Genomic DNA, 15,784 nt, shown 5'->3' on the forward strand with positions numbered 1-15,784 from the left:
TGCCTTCCCAAAAATCCTCTGCAGAAAATTCACTCAATATACTAGGATCCTTCTTTTAGATATTTTAGAATTATTTGGATTTTAATAGAGCATGTGGGCTATTCATCTGTTTTAGCCACATGACCCAAGTACCTCATTTTCCTCTGTACAATATTTTATTCATGTGCTAAAAGGAAAATTCAAGGGGAAAAAAGCCCTGAGTAAGAAGCAAAACTCAGAAGAGAAAGTTAAAAAGAAGGTTATGAAAACACCAAGGCAGAGAATTGTTGGTGAGTTAACTGACTGAGACAACATAGGATTCAATCTAAGCATTAGTTTTATGGATAGAAGTGTTTTCCATTGAAGAGGAAAGAAATTTTGCAACCACAAGGAGGTGGGGTTAGTGTTGCCTCAGTTGTTCTCTGAGTATTGATTGACCCACCTGTTTTTTTTCCTATGAGGAGATGTAATAAGTGAGCCTGTGTAGCCCCTGTTAACTGCCTGGTCTTCATTATGAGGAAATAAAATTAGTGCTAAAGAGATAGGATTAGTGAGATTGGATCCCCTTTCCCTTGAAGATTGGTTGCATGTAGCCAAATTTGAGCAAGATTAAAACACGGAGTGAGTTTGGAATGACTTTGTATTAGTGACTTATTTTACACACATGCTTCTTTTGTTTCACAATTCATCACTATTCATATGTTGTAGCTTGATCTCAATTGCCCTTTGGGTAACTTTCAACATTAATTCATCAAATCCGGCACTGGACACTTAATGAATATACTAGATTAACAATATCACTCCTCTTGTCTATTGGAAAAAAAAAAACTGATAATTCCATATTCTGGAATTTTGTCATTTTACACAATCTTACACAAATCTGGCTCCAACTTATTGTTATAGCGTGTCTGCCCATTGCTCCTCTTTATATATATGCCATTCTAGCCAAACTATTCCCTGAATGTCACATCTCATGTCCCTCTTCTAAACATTCATTTCACTTCTCCCTAGGGAATTGTCTTCATCTATCAGAATCCTTACTTTTCTCCAGTTCTCAGAATTGATGATCTCTTCTCCAAGAGTCTTCTTTGTTTATCTTAGTTACTAATATCCCTTTCCTTCTCCCAATAAAATATATTTACTTTTCCCTGTATGTTGCCCGATACAGAGAGAATGTATGCTGGTGTAGGGCAGGTTGTTATTCCTTTTGTTCCTGGCTTTGCCCACAGTAGTTGTCTAATAAATGCTATTGAATTAACTTGAATCTTTTTTAGAATTTTAAATAAGTATGTTCTAGCGAAAAAATTCAAGGACCTATAATGAATGTCAATATTGAATTACATAAAATACAATTACTAAGTTCAAAAAAAGAAAAAAAAAACCTGCCATGAGTTCATGAGTTCATTGTTCCTGGGAAGCCAGGATGGATTCATTTGATTGATTCTGATCCTACCTTTAGATTTTGTAATGTAAAAACAGGAAAATTTGAAAGTCTTCACTACCTCTGAGAATTCCCTTCTATTATACAATATCCATATTGGTAAAGAGCTTGATAAAATAAACACTTTATTAATGTGAGCTATTAACTATTATGTCAAATTTATTATTTTATTTTCCTCAATTAAATGGGAGAATAATTTTCAGCTTTTTTTTTTTTTTAAATTGAGTTCCAAATTCATTTCAACCCTCCCCACTTGCATCATTGAAAAGGTAAACAATTTGATGTAGGTATTAAGTGTGTAGTTATGCAAAACATATTTCCACATAAGTAATGCTGTAAGAGAAAACAAAATAAACACCCAAGAAAAATTAAGGGGAAAAACATATTATATTTTGATCTAAATTAAAACTCTCTCAATTCTTTCTCTATGGATGAATAATATTTTTCATCAGTTCTTCTTTATGTATAATCACTGTATTGCTGAGAATAGCTGAAGTAAATGGCTATGGCTTTTAGGACTGCTTGATGATGGTATACTTGTCTAAAAGCCTATTTTATGGAGAATTCTCACATGGCAACTATTCACATGGTACTCACATTCAATGACACTCTCAAGGTCTCCCTAAAGAACTTTCAAATTGATTTCACGACATGGGAGATACTGGTATAGGACTGTCACACAAGATATGCCTTTATCGAACAAAATTATGTATTCTGAGAACAAATCAAAATTGAAGTACCTCAGGAGAAATGTAAGATGTGCAAATTTCAGAACATAACCCAAATATTCACATGGACAACTTGTGGTCTTTGTTAGAGCATTTGGAACTCATACTGATCTGTTCAGTCACAGTTAAGTCACACTATAACTTGACTCTAAATTAATGGTATGATTTTGGTACTCTTCATGGACAAAGGATAATTAATTGAACCACAATTTGTTCAGTCATTCTCAATTGATGGACATCCACTCAATTTCTTTGCCACCAGATATTAGATACCATAAATACTTTTGTACATATTAATCCTTTTCCTTTTAAAAAATTATTTTGGGATACAGGACTAGTAATAGTATTGTTAGGTCAAAGAGTATATATCATTTTATAAGTCTTTGGGCATAGTTCCAGATTGTTTTACATGATGGTTGAATCGGTAAATAACTCTATCAATAATGAGTCAGTTCCTAATTTTCCCACATCCCCTCCAATAGTTTTCCTTTTCTGTCCTATCAGTCAATCTAATAAGTTTGAGGTAAACTTCAGAATTGTTTAAATGTGCATTTCTTCAATCAGCAATTTCTTCAGTCCTTGATATAGGACATTTCTGAAAAAAAATATGACTATAGATAGATTTGATTACTTCATCTGCAAACCATCTGCTTATATGTATTTTTTAAATCATTTAGCAATTAGGCAATAGCTTTTAATTTTATAAATTTGACTCATTTCTTTATATATTTGAAAGATGATGTCTTCATCAGAGAAACTTGCTTCAATTTTTTTTCAGTTATGATTGCTAAATATAATTTCCTCAATCCTATTGTCCACAATTTATTCCATTTTCTTTCTCTCCTTTTACCCTCTCCCTCCTTAAAATGTTTTTTCTTTTATTACCTCTTATAATCCACTCTTCTTTCTATGAGCACTCCCCCTTTTCTTATCCCCTTCCCCTCGTGCTTTCTTATAGGGCAAGATAGATTTTGATATCCAAATTGAGTATTCCCTCTTTGATCCTTTTTCTGATGCGAGTAAGGTTAAAACATTCTCTATCCCCTCCCTCATCTTCCCTTCAGTTATAAAAGCACCTTTTCAACTCTTTTATATACTTCATTCTACTTTGATCTTTCCCTTTCCTTCTCTCATCCTTTAATTTTATTTAAAAAAAAAGTATCCTCCCATCATATCCAACCTATACTTATGCCCTCTGTCGATAGACATACCCCTTCTAACTACCCTACAAGAACGTTCTCGTGAGTTGTAAGCATCATATTCTTATCTAGGAATACAAACAGTTTAACCTTATTAAGTCCCTATGAGTTCCCTTTCTGGTTTAGCTTTTTATGCTTCTCTTCAGTTCTGAATGTCATATTTTCTATTCTGCCCCAGCCCTTTCATTAACAATGCTCAAAAGTCCCCTATTTTATTGAATATATATTTCCTCCCTAAAGGATTATCTTCAGTTTTTCTGGATATTATTTTTTATTGTAATCCTAGCTCCTTTACCCTTTGAAATATTAAATTCCAAATGCTTTGATCCTTTGATGTAAAAGCTGCTAAATCTTGTGTTATCCTAACTGTGACTCTACTGACCTTAAATTGTTCTTATTTAATTGTAACTTTCTAGGTTCTGGCAATATTTTCTCTATGTAGTCAGAGCTCTAGAATTTGGCTATCCAGAACTTGGGAATTTTTATTTTGAGATCCTATACAGCAGTTGATTGGTGGATTCTTTCAATTTCTATTTTACCTCCCAAATCTAGAATATTATTTTTTTCAATAATTTCCTGAAAAATAATATCTTTTAGCTCTGAGGAACCACGATACATCTCTCAGATTGGGTAAAATGACAGGAAAAGATAATGGTGAATGTTGGAGGGGTTATGGAAAAACTGGGACACATACATTTTTGGTGGAGTTGTGAACTGCTTCAACCACACTGCAATTTAGAACTATGCACAAAGGGCTATCAGACTGTGCATACCCTTTGATCCTACAGTGTCTCTACTGGGCCTTTATTCCCAAAGAGATCATAAAAATGGGGAAAGAACTTGTATGTGTAAAAATGTTTATAGTAGCCCTTTTTGCTACAAGGAACTGGAAACTGAGTGGATGCCCATCACTTAAAGAACGGCTGAATAAGTTATAGTGTATGTATGTTATGGAATATTATTGTTCTATAAAAAATGATCAGCAGGTTGATTTTAGAGATGCCTGGAGAGACTTACATGAACTCTAAGTGAGTAGAACCAGGAGAACATTATGCACAGTAACAACAAGATTATATAATGATCAGTTCTGACAGATGTGGCTCTTTTCAACAGCAAGGTGATTCAGGCCAGTTCCAATGGTTTTGTGATGGACAGAGTCATATGCACCCAGGGAGACACCTATGGGGAGTGAATGTGGATCACAACATAGTATTTTCACATTTTTGTTGTTGTAGTTTGCTTCCCTTTTTTCTTTCTCATGTTTTTCCTTTTTGATCTGATTTTTCTTGTGCACCATGATAATTGTGGAAATATGTATAGAAGAATTGCATGTTTAACATATTGGATTACTTGCCATCTAGGGTAGGGAGTTAGGGTAAGGGAGGAGGAAAAAAAAAAAACATGGATTGCAGGGTTTTGCAAAGGTGAATGTCGAAAATTACCTGTCCTTATATTTTGAAAAAAAAAGCAGCTTTAAACAAAAAAAAATAGAGAAAGAAAAAATAAAAGAAAAATAATGTCTTTTAGAGAAAGACTCTTTTATTTTCAACATGACTTTTAGGATGTCCAATAATTTTTAAAAACATCTCTCCTGGATAAATTTTTCAGGTCAGTTTTTTGCCCATGAGATATTTTATGTTTCTTCTTCTTCTTCTTCTTCTTCTTCTTCTTCTTCTTCTTCTTCTTCTTCTTCTTCTTCTTCTTCTCTTCTTCTTCTTCTTCTTCTTCTTCTTCTTCTTCTTCTTCTTCTTCTTCTTCTTCTTCTTCTTCTTCTTCTTCTTCTTCTTCTTCTTCTTTTAGTTTGTTAAGCATCAAGCTTTTATTAAACACTTGGTAAGAGATAGCTGGCTATACAATGATTTAAGCATTGGGTTAATAAGATTTATTTCTAAATCTGACTTAAGAGATTTAATAGCTGTGTAACTCTGGACAAGTCACTCAACTCCTGTTTGACTAAATTTATTTCAGCTATAAGGTGAGAACGATAGCATATATTCTATAGCTATGTGTGAGGTGAAAGTGAGGTAATAATTTTGACAGCCCTTATCACATTGCTTAGCACATAGTAGAAAGTATATAAATGGTTTATTTCTTCCCCTTTCACCTACTTTGTGTCAAACACAGTGCTATATGTTGGGCACACAAAGAAATAAAAAAAAAATTAAAGCTAAAACAAAATTAAAAAAAATCATTTCCTTCAAGGAGCTCATAGTTGAAAACATACTTTGTGTGGGGTTTGAAATATATCAGGGAAGTCAGGAGGGAAAACACTGCAAGGATGAACCAATCACAAATTTCTTGATTCTCTTTCTTCTCTACATCTGATCAAACATTTTTGAGCATTTGTATCATATCCTTTAAAAAATCTCTTTCATTATACAATATAGCTCACTGTAAGCAGTAGACAGCTAATCTTTGTTTAATAAAATTGATCATCATAGATTGAAGCATCAGGATTTATCTGGTCCTCAAGTAGCATATCTGCTAAATGATGTAAGAGATAGACATTTGTGATTAGGAAGACTTGAGGTTCATTCACATCTGACTTCAAAAGTTATCTGTTTATATTTGGACAACTCACTTATTGAACTAGGATTTGAAAAATGGAGTCTCTTACTAAAGAGTTGTTGGACCTTGGACCACATCCTTCCTTTTTCTGGAAATCAATTTCTTACTCAAATACATAAGGTTAAGTTCAGAGATGTTTAAGTAATAAGAAAGCTTTATCATTTAATTATTCTAATGATCATAAGTCCTTTTATTGGATTGCTTTTTCTTTAATTTATGGTACTATCTATATAATGGGTTAATATCATGGTTTAACACTTAAAGTGCCTTCAGGACATTATGACCAACACCCTCATTTTACAGATGAGGACACTGAGATCCAGATAGATAAATTATTTTTTAGTAAGTTTTAGCTAGTAAGCATTTAAAGTGAGAATGGAATCCAGATCTGCATGACTTGAAGGCCATGATTTTTGAGCTATTTAGGTACTAGACTGAATAAATCTCTCTATTTAATCATGACAACCTGAGTTCAAATCCAATCTCTGATAATTATTAGTTATATGACAAAAGGAAAGCTATTACCACTAATAGCACCAGTTTCCTCTTCTATAAAATGGAGGAAATAGGCCTAGGGTTATTGTGGAGCTAAAATACATAAAGTATCTTGGAAGCTTTAAAGAATTTCATACAAAATCTAATTATCATAATTATTATATTGTACCAGCTTACTTTTCAAGTTCCTCTAAGGACATGTGAGTATATCTAAATATATAGGGATAATCTTGCTAGAATTGGGATGTGATTAGTGAAATTAAATAGTACCTCAGGAAGAAGTGGAAGGTTTCCTGAGTGCTGCATGTCTCCAGCTGATCCTTGAAGAGTAGATAAAATTTATAAAGGCAGAAAAGAAGGCAAGAAAAAAATAACATTTAAGGTGGGTATAATGAGTCAAACTAATGAGGTTGGATCTGGAAAGAAAATGGGTTCCAAGATAAATCTTAATTCAAGAGTTTTTAAAGAGACAGAATTGGGCAAGTTATTTTTAATTAAAAAAAAAAAGCCAACAAGCATTAGCAAGGGAGGCCTGGAGAATGAGATAAAAGTGTGAAATTAATCCCATGTAATTCAGGTATTGAAGATTTCAGCTCATTACCCTAATAAGGACTTTTTAAAAGATTCAAGCAATTTATTTTCTTAGTTGGTGATGAGCCTTAAACAAGAAGATAAGGAAGAACATGGATTCCTAAAAACCTTATTTCTTTCACATCAGTTTCATGAGAGAAACCTGTTTGCAAAGAAAAGAATCTGGAATTTAAGATGGCATGAATCATCTTCATCTCAAAGATTAGAAGATTTTGTCCATAAGATTGTTGTACAAAAAAGCTTATAGGAGATTGGTGCTTTTAACCAATATGTAAGAAGGAAAATCTATTCATCTTTAAACAATAAACATAATATTGTAAATAAGGCTAAGTTAGTCTTTCTGAATGAGAATATAATCAAAGTATTGAAACAGAAAACAATTCTCAATCAATGAACAAACATGTATTATGAGAACATAGAAAGGAGTGAAAAATATACATTGTTACTGCCAAGTGCAGAAAGAACTTTTTCTTATCCCCACTGATTTACATTATTATCTAAAAAACAAAGAAAGAAACTCACTTCAACCCTCCAAGGTTATGGAACATCTACTGTTAAAAGCTATTTTTTGAGGGGACTAAGTACCTGTAGTCCCATTTTTGTATTAGGTAGTATTTTTGTAAAATAATCAATATGTTGGTTAGTTAAAGGAATTGTATATGTATTTAAAAAATGAGTTGAATGTAAAAATAATCATTGAGATTGCAAAAAAAAAAAAAAACAAAGATTGCATTTGTGTTATTGGTTGTTTAAACATGTACCTCCTTATTAAAGAGATAATTTGGAGTACTGTAGTCAGAAAAAATGTGCCCTTTAACCTTATTATCTACTCAGAGAGTACATGTTACTGCCTATATGTGTATGTATATGCAGAGCCTGTGAGGATTAAAAGCTCAATGATTTAAATAAATTTGAACATATTCAGATATTGTGACCATTGCATTGTAGATATCTCTAAAATCCTTCTAAAAACCTTTGAAGAAAGAGATAAAAATTACTTTGTATGCACTAGTTATTGGGTATTAGCAATTTCTAAGTATGAATATAAATAAACTTTGTTCTAGTAATTCATAATGGAGAGTTTTCCATGACACTTTCAAATAAAATTCTGGAGAAAAACTAGTCTTTCTATCAATTGCAGAAAAAAAGTTAGCTAGCTTGAAGAACACTAAAACTGTGGTTTATAGCCATTACTTCTAACATAAAAACCTGTTCCTCTGTGTTTTAGTGTGTGTCTGGTGGGCAGACTGTACTTGCTATTGCAAATATGTGTCATTATTTTACCATAGTGGTTCAAAAGCCTTCCTCTGATTTTAAAGCGAATGTCAACTGAACAGATTATGACTGTTGAAACTTTAATAAGAATTTTCATTTTTATTATTTATTCAAATTTTATTAATGATGTGGGGGGTTTTTGTATTAATCTTAAAAAGTGTCTATATTTAAAATAAAATACCGCTATATTTGAATGCAAAAAGCCTGTAGTACCTCTAGTACCATCATATTCTTCTTTGTGGTCCCCAGACCTGGGAAGAGAAAGCTCTATGTTTCTCACCCAGCTGCACTATCTGATAAACTGCAATTATGAGAGACAGAGTTCCCTGTCTTTCCCACAATGCCCCAGGAAGCTTATTATTGGTAAAACTTTATTAGTTTGTAAGATCTCATCAGCTTTGGATTCTACTTCATCAATACCTTATTCTCCCTCAGTTTGGAAGGTAGAGGTCATGAATTTCCAATCTCCATTTCTTCATTTCATACCTGGATACACTAATTTGGAACTTCTCTAATTTTTCCATCATGGCTTACAGTCAGATACCTTCCCTGATCTTCCTCATTCACTATTTTCAAATTCTTTTATTGTGTTTGTTTTTCCCATTATACTGAAAACTCCTTTAGGGAAGGCACTGCCTTCTGTATTTGTATCCCTAGGGTTTAGTATAATGTCTGACACATAGCAGGTGCTAAATTAATGTTTATCGATCCTCTCTTTCCTCAGTTTTCAGAATGTGAATTGAAAGGATATGTATTTCCAAAACTTGATTTCTCTTGTGGAGATACCCTCCATTCTGCTCCACCAATGGAGGAAAACAAAACTAACAGGAGCAACCATGATTTAATTAGGTGTAATTAGTGAGTATCCAGAAACCATATTTTTACTGCTAGTTTCATTCCGTAAAGGCCACTGAAGCCCAGAATTGTCTGGGAAATAAAGGTCTGCTTCTCAGGTAGCATATATCCTGGAAGATCATTGTTTGGGACAGGGATGATCATGGATCAGAAGTTGGAAGGGATCCATACATAAAACAAAGAAGCCCCCTCATTTTTCAGAAGAGGACACTGAAGGAGAGAAAGCTTCAGTCACTTGGTGAGGGTCCCAAAACTACTCAGAGGCTAAGGCAGGACTTCAGGTCTTGTTTTTCTGACTTACTTTCCAGGGCATTATGTTGGAAGAGATTAAGCTTCTATCACACTTTTGGGTTGATACTTCTAAATCTTCTCTCCTCTCATTAGGCTATCAATAATGCAGAACTCCCTATTCCACTTCTCACAGGAATAATTCATTTTCCATTTCACACAGAAAACTAATGTTTTTTTAGTTACCACTTGACTCTCTTTTTATAACTTACAAATCCTCTCTATATCATTTTGTATTCCCTTGAGCAAGGGTGTGCTTCCATCTCTGAGGACAAGATATCTCTTCTTTATCCCCAGTTCATGTCCCTGTCCTTTATGATACACCCTCTTACCTAGCATAATCATTTTTTCTTTCACATCCATTTTTTAATCTACTTTGATAAAGATAAAATTGGAAAATATCATTTGGTCTTCATCCATCCCTCCCCTTATCATCCTTAAAGCAAGCAAACAAACATTATTCACTGGACTCTTCCATCCCCTCAAGTTATCCATAATATATATCTTTCTTTTGAACCATGAGGATCACTTTGTTTTTGCTCTGTAAGTATTTTTTTTTAAATCTATTAGCTTATCTGCAAGTTGTTGCCCCTCATTAAAATGTAAACTCAAGAGAAGAGATAGTTTTGATGATTTTTATTTTGCTTTTCTTTTTCCCCCTAGGACTTAGCACGTAATTAGCACTTAATACATTTCTACTGATTGATTTCACAAACTAATATTCAGGAAAAATGCATCTATCCTCGTTACTTTTTATTATAGATTTTAAAAAAGCTTGAGATGGAAGAAATCTCGGAAACCATCTAGTCCAACTCTCCCCTGCTAATCTTACTCTTGAAGAAACCAAGATCCAGGCACCTTAAGATGTTGAATGACTTGTCTGAGACCACAGGTTGTTTTTTTTTTTTTTTCCTTACTCATTAATTCTCTTTTCAGCTATAACACTGAATGCAAACTATTTTCTGCAAGATTTCCCAAATTGCTAAATTACTAAAAGTAATTGATTGATTGTTTGGAAGCTTTTGGACACTGTTGATCACCATATTTTTCTGAAGGTTTCTGTTTCTTGACTTCCATGCTGATGATCTTTCATCTTTTGCCTTTTTGATGAATCTTTCTTGGTTCCCTTTGTAGGGGCTTCACATTTGTTTCAGCTCTAAATGTGGGTATTCTCCAATCACCTGTCCTGAATCTTGTTGTATCTATGCTTATTATCATAATCTTGTCAGCTCCTTCAGGTTCATTCCTCAGTTTTCCTGAGATGAATGACAAAGCTATATCTATGTCGGGGATTCATGTTTTTTAGTCCTGAAATGACAACTGCTATTTTAACACATATGTCTAGAAATATCAAACTCAGTATGTTCAAAACACACTCATCATCTTTTCCTAATATCCACTACTCTAAAATCCATCATTTCTATTGAGGGCAGTATAGTCTTTCTATTTCCTCAGACTATGAAATTCATAATCACCCTAAAAATTTACTCTTCCTTACTCCCATATCCAGTTTCTTATTCAGCCATTCTCTGATGGACATCCATTTAGTTTCCATGTTTTTGCCACTACAAAAAGGGCTGCCACAAAAATTTTGCATATGTGAGTCCTTTTTCCCCCTTTAAGGTCTCTTTGGGAGATAAGTCCAGTAGAAACACTGCTGGATCAAAGGATATGCACAGTTTGATAACCCTTTGGGCATAGTTCTAAGTTGCTTTCCAGAATAGTTGGATCCATTTTTATCCAGCAGATTTTTGGCAAACACTGGGTGCTTATTACAAAAGCTAGGGTTTTGGAGTTTTTCAAATACTAGATTACTATGGTCAATGACTATTTTGTCCTGAGAATCTAGCCTAGTCCTCTAAACCACTACTCTAATTCTTAGCCAGTACCAAATAAAGTTGATTACTAGCTTGATCTATTTCATTTTCTCAAATGGGACCATTAAGTAATTTATTTCCTCTTCTACTAACCTGGGCAATGTATATTTTTGTAGTTATTCCTCCATTTTGCTTGGATTATCAAATGTATTGACATAAGATTGGGCAAAATGACTCTTTATTATTGCTCTTAATTTCTCCTCATTGGTAGAAAATTCTCCCTTTTCATTTTTGAGACTAACAATTAGATTTTCTTCCCCTTTTCTAATCAATTTAACTAAAGATTTATCTATTTTATTCATTTTTTTCATAAAACCAACTCAGTTTTATTTATTAATTAGGATTTTCTTACTTTCAATTGTATTAATCTCCCTCTTTATTTTCAGAATTTCAAATTTAGTATTTAATTGGGAGTTTTAAATTTGTTCTTTTCCTAGCTTTTTTAGTTGCAAGCCCAATTTATCTTTTTTTTCCTATTTCTTACAAATAAGAATCTAGAGATATAAAAATTCCTATAATACCTGCTTTGGCTGTATCACACAAATTTTGGGATGTTGTCATTCTCTTGAATGAAATTATTGATTGTTTGTAAGATTTGTTGTTTCACCCATTCAGTCTTTAGGATTAGATTATTTACTTTCCAATTAATTTTTAGTCTATTTTCCCCTGGTCTTTTATTGCATTGTGATCTGAAAAAAAGTGCATTTACTATTTGTGCCTTTTTGCATTTGATTTTGAGGTCTTTATGTCTTAATATATGGTCAATTTTTGGATAGGTTCCATGAACTGCCGAGAAAAAGTATACTCTTTTTTTGTCTCCATTCAATTTTCTCCAAAGATCTATTATACCTAACTTTTCAATTTTTTTTTTACCTCCTTAACTTCTTATTTATTTTGTGGTTTGATTTATTTAGTTCTGAGAGTTCAAGGTTGCAATCTCCCATTAGTATAGTTTTCCTATCTATTTTTTCTTGCAGCTCTCTTAACTTCTCTAGGAATTTGGATGCTATATCACTTGGTGGATATATATTTAATATTGGTATTGCTTCATTATCTATAGTACTCTTTAGCAAGATGTAGTTTCCTTCTTTATCTCTTTTAATTAAATCTATTTTTGCTTTTGCTTGATCTGTGATCAGGATGACTATCTAGATTTTTTTAACTTCACCTGAAGCATAACATATTTTGCTCCAGCCTTTTACCTTTATTCTAGATGTATCACTCTGTTTTAAATGTGTTTCTTGTAATCAACATATTGTAAGATTCTGGCTTTTAATCCAGTCTGCTATCTGATTCCATTTTATGGGAGAGTTCACCCCATTCACATTCACAGTTAAAATAACTAATTCTGTATTTCCTGCCATATTATTTACCTCAAGTAATGCTTTTCTCTTTCTTTTTCCACTTTCTCTTTGACCCAGTATTTTGCATCTGTCCACCATTTCCCTCAAACAGACTGCCTCCTTTACTATCTCTCCCCCTTTGTTTTGCCTTTCTTCTATTACTTATGTTTTCCTTTCTATTAGCCTTTCTCTTTCCTTTCTCTTTTTCTCTCCTACTTTCTTATAACTATACATAAATCCCCTCCTACTTTCTCTCACTTATAAGGTGAAAGAAGTTTCTCTGTGAAACCAAATATGTCTGATGTTCTCTCTTTGAGTGCAATCTGATGAGACTAAGATTCACACAATTTTCATTCCCTTTCCTTCTTTCCCTCAATTATAATAGGTCTTCTTTGCCTCTTCATGAGATTTAATTTTCCCCATTTTACCTTCATTTCCCTCTTTTTATGGTACAATCCCATTTTCATCTCTAGTTTCTTTTCATATTATCACAATATAATGGAATTATACCTGCATTTTCTGAGTATACCCATAATAGAGCTATAGTTCTGAAGAATTCTTTCCTTTTGACCTTTCTTTGCTTCTCTTTCATTCTTTCATAAAAAATAAATCAAGTTCACCTGTATCATTGATTGTCCATATTCTTTGTTGAAAGATAATGATCAATTTAGATGGATAATTGATTCTTTGCTGAATCCAAGTTCCTTTGCCTTTTGGAATATCAGATTCCAGGCCCTTTGATCCTTTAAGATGGAAGTTGCTAGATTCTGATTGTAGCTCCTTGATATTTGGATTGTTTCTTTCTGGCTGTTTGCAATAGTTCCTCTTTGATCCTATAATTCTGAAATTTAGATATGATATTCCTTGGAGTTTTTATTGCAGGGTCTCTTTCAGGAGGTGCTGAATTCTTTTAATAACTATTTTGTCTTCTGGTTCTAGCCCTCTATTTTGTGTCTTTATGCCCAACTTTTAGCTTAAAGTTTGGTACATAGGGAGCATCTACCAAATATTTGTTCAATTGAATTGAAGTTTCTATTTTCCTTAACTTGAATGTAACTGTAAAAATAGATTTTGATTTGTTTTTAATCAACTTTATTTTTTTCCTAAAAAAAAGACAATGAAATGACAATTTGATTTATTTTTTTATAAAAATTTGCTTCTTAATAATCTTTATATAGTGTTGCTGGCTACTCTTTAGATGATTTTCAAATCCATAAATTAAAGGTTGGACAATCTCATACATCATACTCATTTTTAGTAATGCACATGAAGTTCACTGAAATGAAGATCTGAGGAAGTCCCAAACTCATGATTTTTCTCAGAGAAGGGAAGGCCTTCTACTCTCTCCCCCCCCCCCCGCCCATGTCATTGTGAGACAGTTACCTGTTTTGTGTAGGGTGGATTTGTGAATTTACCTAATTATAAATCTGCTCCGAGACTCCATATACTGAACAATTCCAATTCCTCTTTGAGATTGTTATGTTTCAATAGGTCCTAGCCATGTGAATTTGGATTGGCAAAATCAACTCTCTATTATAGGAGACATTCTTAGTTACATTATAAAATTGTACTATAATAAAAACAATGAAAAATACTAAAAAAGGGAAATAGAGCATGCCAGAATATCTATTAAACAACAACAAAGTAACTATTACTTTATGTTTCAAGATCCAAGCCAGTGAATAGGATTACATAGACCCCATAATTCTAGTAATTGACTTCAGGTAATGAGAAGGAATAAAAAGTCATATCTTGGTGGGGGGGAGGCAGTTGTGCTAAAGATCAGAATTTTGTTTGTTAAATAAAAAGAGTATGTTTTCAGTACAATGGAGACATTGCAGGATCAGCAAGGGCCTTGATATGTTTCTAAAATGACCCTATATTGTGTACTACTTTTAGAGACCTTTTTTCCACTAAATCAAACAATTTGGCCAGAACAATCCTCCCTTGGGAAGATTGGGTGATTTCAAATTCCTGTGTTGGTTATTAGTGATATGCTTCTGGGAAATTTGGTCCATATCCCTGAACCTTTATTTTCTCTTCTGCAAAATAGGGTTGATGACATTTATACTCCTTAATCTCAGGGGACTGATACTATGAGGAACCAGTCTAGAGAAATGAGTGCATTGTGTCAAATATTTGACTTTCAGAGGGATTCAAGGGGACACAAAGTACTTCCTTGGTGATTTGGGAGTTTCTTGATGACTATGGAGAGGGGAATCATCAGAACTTACTGAGCTCTGTAAAAGTTAAGAGCTTTTTCAATGGTCCCATAAGCTACTAGCAATTGTGTGAAAATGAGGTTCAATTTTTTCAGGGAAAATGGAATTCATTGATCATGGAGTCTGGAAGAGCTTGGTGACTTGCCGGTGATATTTATTGCATCATTAGGTTTAGCAACATTTAACGGGTGATATTCAATCAGTCTATTTAAACACGACCTTTTATTTTTTCCAGGCTTTGCTTTGTCTGAGAGGCTGTTTATGGTGATATTATTTAAATGTGTTATCTCAAAGGGTCCTCTGTAGTAGCTCAAAAGTTTCTCCAGTGCTTACTAGAGAGACAAAAGCTTACCAAACTCTTTTTGAGATAGGACAAAAATAATACATACTTTCCCTGGTATCCATTTTAGGGCTGTAAGTATGATAGGGTGAGGGGGTTTAGTTGTTTTTCACCCCTTCAATTTAAGTACTGCATAAAGGAAGATTCATAAGCAATCTCCTTTTTTCTATCCTCCACATCTATGCTGGTCCCACAACATCATATATAATGAGTACAAAGAGCAAATGTATACCAAGGTGAAACTGTGGTCTTATAATGACTATATTTCTGCTTTCCATCATATATATTGAGTGGGAAGATTAGAATTTGGACCTAAATCTCTTGAGTGCTAATTTTTCTACTAGCATGTGCTCTGTTGATTTCAACATTAGAACCAATCTATTTTGATGACAAAACTACTTCCTCAGGACCTAGGCTGTTTAATCTTTGACTTCTGAACACGACTCTGCCAAAGGAGAGACAATGTGCTTATAGTGAATAGATCAATGGATTTGGAAGGAGTTGAGACTCCAAACTCTTTCTATTATGTTTTATAGATGTGTTTTCTTTCACAGATCACTTTATCTCTTCAAGATGCTCTGCT

The sequence above is a fragment of the Antechinus flavipes genome, chromosome 2 (assembly GCF_016432865.1).
Source record: "Antechinus flavipes isolate AdamAnt ecotype Samford, QLD, Australia chromosome 2, AdamAnt_v2, whole genome shotgun sequence".
Taxonomy (NCBI): domain Eukaryota; kingdom Metazoa; phylum Chordata; class Mammalia; order Dasyuromorphia; family Dasyuridae; genus Antechinus; species Antechinus flavipes.